Consider the following 6,540-nt stretch of genomic DNA (forward strand, 5'->3'; position numbering starts at 1 on the left):
CAGATGAGGGCTGAATTTGGCCTTTAATATTTTACACTTGTAATTGAAGATTAATGAAGACACATTAAATCCCTATTAGCTTTGTGGTTAAAGCACTGGACTGGGACTCAGTAAATTTGAATTTCAGTTCCAGCTGTGCCATAGACTTCCTTTGTGACCTTGGCCAACTCACTCAGTTTCTCTGTCTTATTTTTTTCCTCTGTGAAATGGGCATAATACTTGCTTTCTCCCTGTTTTTATCTGTCTTGTCTATTTAGATAGCAAGCTCATTAGGGCAGGGATTGTCTGACTGTATGTGCAGGGCCCCTAGGTGCTACTGTAATACAAATAAATACTCTACTGTTTACCCATGGATAAACTAGGGGTATAGAGAGGCGGTTACTTGCCCAAGTTCACACAGCAAGTCAATAAGAGAGCTTGGCACTGCAAATCAATCCTGATTCACAGCACCGTGCTGTAACCACAGACAAAAGTAACTGAGGTCACTGTATTATTCGCTACTTTAAAAACCTGTGTGCATATGTGGAAAAATGTATTTATGAAACACCGCTTCAACCATTTAAAAAGTAACTGATGGCTGTCGATTCATATTCTAAATTTCTATTGGTAAGTATTAGCATGTAAATGTAATAGTATCAAAGTGATGCTTACAAATGAATCTTAACTTAGCAAACAAAAACAAAAAACCTACAATCACTGTTAAATTTATGTGAAAAAAGGCATTGGTTCATTAAACTGAATAAAACAAAAGTTAGATGGCAGTATAACAATGACATTATTACCTGTATTGCAGTGGCACCTAGAAGCCCCAGTCTTGGACCAGGGTCCCATTGTGCTAGGTGCTGTATAAACAGAATAAAAAAAGATGGTCTTTGCCCCCTAGAGTTTACAATGTAAGTACATTATACATTAATATAAATCTTTAATAACAGTAAATTCTGATTTTATGACAGCCAAAAGTTGGTAACATTATCAGTTCAGATCATTGGGAATTTCACTCTGGACATTCAAAATTCTGCATGAAAGACGTCAAGCTCCTTCAAAAGAGCCCTGCTTCTGCAACTTTCCAACAGTAGGAGTGCCAAACCCTGAAGACTGGCTTCTGAAATGGGTCTACTACAGTCTGCCCTAAGTACAACTCCAGGTGCCAAAGCTGACAGTCACTTAAGCTGTATTTTGAATTGCTGGAGTTTGAAAAATCAAAGTGGTACTATGGGATAGCGCTTGGAATAAAAATACACCTCTACCCCGATATAGCGCGACCTGATATAACACGAATTCGGATATAACGCGGAAAAGCAGCGCTCCAGGGGGGCAGGGCTGCGCACTCCGGCGGATCAAAGCAAGTTCACTATAACGCGGTTTCACCTATAATGCGGTAAGATTTTTTGGCTCCCGAGGACAGCGTTATATCTGGGTAGAGGTGTATATTTAAAACACTTACTACAAATTAAAATAGGATTCTGCTAGCAAATCTGTAATATGAATATCGTACATCAGTACATTTACTATTCTGTGGAAAAATACAAGGGTTGCCACTGACACCTTCACTTGCACTTACTTTGCAGACACTTGTACATTCAAAATATTCCTCAAGATTTAAAAAAAAAAATCCACACATGCAAACTAAGCTAATACAGCTCTCCTCTTTTATAGACAATTACAGCTATCTTAAATTCTCGCCATCTTGAAACTGTTCACAGGAGATAGAATACCTGTTTTTCCACAGGATGTGATTCATTCCAGGCCTCTGGAGGAAACTAGCTTATGTCTTTTTATATGGCAGTACATCTGATAATATAACTTTGCATGATGTGAAGCAATCAGCAAATATAACCCTCTGTGATGGGATTCATGAGGCAGGTACTTTCAGCCCAGCAACAGGAGGAAATAGCTCAGATTACTTAAGTCATTATTCAAAATATATGTCATCAAAGATTGCAAAAGATTATATTGTTTTGGGGTTTTTTTTGCGTAGCAGGTGCGTAGATAGCAATCTGAAGCTCAGGACTTTAGCCAAAATTTATATGCCAAGTAAGATTACTCCATTCAGGGTTTTGCCCAGAGCACTGCAGTTAATGTTATATTTCCAAAGCCTGCATTTGTCAGACAGGTAAGTAAATGTTTTCATTTGCTTTTTTTCTGCTGGTAATACACTTGGGCCATATCTCCACGAGAAAGTTATACCACTTAAACCATACCAGTATAGCTATTCCTGTACAGGAATAAACATCTTTATATTGGTATGACTGCGTACATAGTAGGTGATACATCTATTTTGGTCAAAAATCAGACCCCCTAGCTGAAATAGTTATACTGGTTTAAAAGAAGTGTGCAGAGCAGGGCTTGGAATAAGAACAAAAACCTTGTGGCCTAATTTTGGCCATTGTGGGGGGAAAAGTCATGTAACCATTTCAAGAATGAGTGCACATACAGCTTGCAAAAGCAGAGTCGGCAGAAGTGGCTAAGTAGGGAGAGGTGGAAACCAGCCAAAATATTCAAGTGGCAGAGCTGTACAGTGCCCCCTGGAAGCTGGCACCCACAGCGACTGCCCTGCTTGCCCTTAGATCCGGACCCTGAGTGTCATTTTTATATGTCATTGTATGTGTATACTGTCTTTAGGTAACCCAATCCACAAAGTTATATGTACCATTAAGGATCTGCACAAGCAGGGCCGCCGAGAGCGGGTTCGGGCCCCGGTGAAATTTTTTTTTCAGGCCCCCCAGCAAGGGCGGACCGGCTAAACAGGGCCGACGAGAGGGGGGGAAGCCGGGCCCTGGGCCCCCTTCCGGACGGCCAGGCCCCAGTAATTTGTACCAGCTTCCCCCCCCTCTCGTCGACCCTGTGCACAAGGGTTGGTATATGAAGGCCATTACTAGTTCCTAGGGTGTACACACCTAGAAACATGGCCTATGCCTTCTGCCTATTCAGTCTCAGCTTAGAATACCCTTGGTATGTCATCTGTCTATAGTTTTTCTAAAGTGCCTATGCAGGTAGCATTTTAGCAATAAATACACTCAGGATCTACGGTGGTACTAATGAACATACAGTATGCATTTCATGGGTGCTTTAGTCTGCCCCTGCTCCCACTCAAACTGACAAAACTCCCATTGACGTAACTGAAAGCAGGATCCAGGTCCTTCATGCCCAATAAATCTAGGCACCTCTCAATTCATTGTTGCCATTGGCTCGCACTAAATTTAGCAGTGAGTTTCAGCATGGAGAACTGCAAAATGCTGGGGTGGTCTTTCAGCCTAAGTCAGCATGGAACAGCAAAAAAAAAAGCACAACCGTGAAAGAAAGAAAGTGGATGGATTGAGTCTGTTTCACACAGTGACTGTGAAAATGTGGATGGTGGTGCTTTGAGGTTAATGGGGGTGACATTCATGTATCATTGGCCAAATAGATCCTACAATGTCAATGAATTAGGGGACAGAAGGAGAGTTTATTTCTATTCGTTCTCAGTTGTGCTATAATGATAAATTGGTAGATTTCCCCCCCCCCTCCAAACCCGGTTCTTTCATTGTCAGGAACAACTCAGTCTTGTAATCTGCCCACTCAGAATCTAGATTATTGCTCTGTCAAAGGGTGCACCATTTCTGTTGTCCCTTAATTAAAATCTGTTGTTAAGGTAGGATCATATAGAGTCACAGAAAAAAGTGAGTAAAATAAAAATTTAAGGTCAACACTCCACCTTTAGAAGGGGTGAGGGAACTAAACAGCTTGATTTTAAATAAATACTCTACTGAAAAATCATGTAAAAATGTGTTAATTTATTTAGATTACTAGTTGCACCCTACTTGATGAATGATTATGGAATTTACTTGTTGCTATGTATCCTGGGTGTTTACTTTTGTATTTTTCAAGTCAGTTTCAACTTAGAGCTGCAAGGCTGGTTTTCAAAATCGGAATGGGGTAGTTTATTTTTTTTTAAATAAAACTGTTGTCACTGGAATTTTTTAAATTGTAGGAAATTTCCTTTACTTTTGCACTTGCTAAAAGCTTGCTTTTTCAGAATTTATACATAGGGATACATGTTGCCTGTCCTTTTCAAGAATGGCTTCTTCAGCTTTTTGCAGTATAGGGTCTCCATTTACTGCTGTTTAAACAGTTCTTTTGTATAGTATTTGATAAAGATTATTTAATTTTTAGATGCATATGGTTATTCTTTTAGATGTTTAATATTTTGTCACTGTACTGGAGGTCTTCTGCCAGCAATATACGTCTTATTTTCAACTTTATCATTATTTTAGTGTTATCTAGGGGCTAGAATGGGGGGACTGGCAGTTAGGCGTTCCAGTCACTCTGTGAATTTAAGCAAATCACATAACTTTTCAGTACCTCAGTTTAACCTGTAAAATGGGGTAATACAAGTAATAAATGTTGAGGCTTAATTAATGCTAATGAAGTGATTTGTGATTCCTCAATGAAGCACCACCATTAACACCATCACTGACTTAAAAAACAAACATACCCTTCTCTTACTGTTATAGGTGTCCTCCTACCATACTCACCTGCCACTCAATGTGTTTGGACTTCTCTCATTCCCTGCTGTCTAGTCAAAGTTCCTCCCCGCTAACAGTGGTAAATCGGGTAGTCTGTGTCAAGCTTTGGCTCATAGCTAATTACCAAACCTGAGTTCTAAACTCCAATCCCCAGGGAATGCAAAAAGTGTGATGGGTTGCTAGGGTTGTGCCTGAGTGCACAGAAATCTGATTGTGACTTTCTAGCAGTCACATGACTTTGTTTTCTTTTAATCATGTATATCAAGTCCTTCATTTAGGATGGGCAGGGCCAGATAGTCTATGAGGGGGGAGTTAGTTAACGTCTTCAACATGTTATTACTTCTGTCTCTTCTAAACATTCAGCAATTTCATTTAGGGTTAACTGATTGCTCTTATTTCTTTTATTCGTACCCCAAAATGTATTTTACTACTTTCAAATGTTTCTCAATAGGAGGCCCATGATGGTCACAGTAGCAGACTTTGTATGGTTGTAACTAGATCCCTATGTACATTACAAAACTCTGTTTTCCCTAACATAGTTACTTATGTGATTTCAGTTTATAGTAGAGCATGGCCCTTAGCCAGGTTCTATAGTCAAGCAAAAGCTTTGATCAGTCCTGGACTTCATTAATAATCTAACCAACCCCCTCCCCGATGTCCTGGTCTTGGTCCTTCCTATCTTTGAACATGTGGTGTGTAATATGGCTGAAGTGTTATCTATCCAGGGTTTTTAGACTATAATTTCCTACAGGCAGGGATTGTATCTTCTTTGGTATTTGTACTGTGCTTTGCCTGGCAAGTTACAAAGAGCTTTTCTTCAGCTGATCTGAAAAAAAAGCTCTGTGTAGCTTGGAAGCTTGTCTCCTTTCACCAACAGAAATGGGTCCAATAAAAGGTATTCCCTCACACACCTTGTGGTTAAATAACATTCATTTGGACACCACCTTATTATTAAATTCATTTTCTAGGTTTCATGGTTCAGACCCAGAAATTGGATGAGGCCCAATTAATATCCCCTTACTTCCTCCACACCCTCTGCCCCCATTTCACCCCCCCCCTTTGGATGTTTGCTCTAATGGAATAGTTCTTGGCTTTTGTGGGGGATACTGATGCTGTTCCCTTGCAATAGAGGGCATGCTTGGGCATAGCTTAGCGTGCCCACCAAGTCACAGGCTTCCACAAGGCCTGGTTAAAGATAGAGCTTTTCTTAGGTGAGGACATGCAGCTCTAGTAGAGGCTAGGAGCAGACTTCTCCCATGCTGCCCTCTAAGCCTTGTTGTAAAGTGCAGAGGGGAGTTCGTATGGGAGAGGTAGCCGTGTTAGTCTGTATCCACAAAAACAACCAGGTGTCCGGTGGCGCCTTAAAGACTTGCATTTATTTAGGCATAAGCTTTCGTGGGTAAAAAACCCACTTCTTCATATGCAAGAGGGGAGTTTGGGTTCCAGGCCGGGTCAGACCTGGGCTAAGTAGGGTGACCAGATGTCCCGATTTTATAGGGAGTCTTGATGTTTGGGTCTTTTTCTTATATAGGCTTCTATTACCCGCCCCCCCTCCCGTCCTGATTTTTCACATTTGCTGTCTGGTCACCCTAGGGAACCGTTAGTGCCAAGTGCGGCCATTCTAATAATGCAGAAAGTGGCCTGAGACACGACAAACTCATCTCAGGTGGGCCAGTGGCTGGGTTCATCTTTGTCAAGGGCTGGGAGCTGGTCCCACCTTTCTGCTGATGCCTTCCCTGTCTCCAGCCCCCTGTCCCCCCCCCTCCCCCCCCCCTCCCATTTCCACTCTGCCCCCTTCCCAACCCCTCCCCTCTCTGCTCCCCTCGTCTCCCCCCCCATTTCCACTCTTCCTCCCTCCCCAACCCCTCCCCTCTCTGCTCCCCTCGTTCCCCCACCCCTCGGGCGGATCCGGATCCGGATCCGGCCTGCCACGTCCCAAGCGCCACGGCACCGCTGCGGGCGGGGCCGGCCGGCGGGGCGGAGCGCGGCGCGGGCCGGGCCCAATGGCGGGGAGCGCGGGGAGCCTGCGTCCCTG

This window comes from Terrapene carolina, unplaced genomic scaffold (assembly GCF_002925995.2).
Source record: "Terrapene carolina triunguis isolate 2854851 unplaced genomic scaffold, T_m_triunguis-2.0 Scaffold53, whole genome shotgun sequence".
Taxonomy (NCBI): Eukaryota; Metazoa; Chordata; order Testudines; family Emydidae; genus Terrapene; species Terrapene triunguis.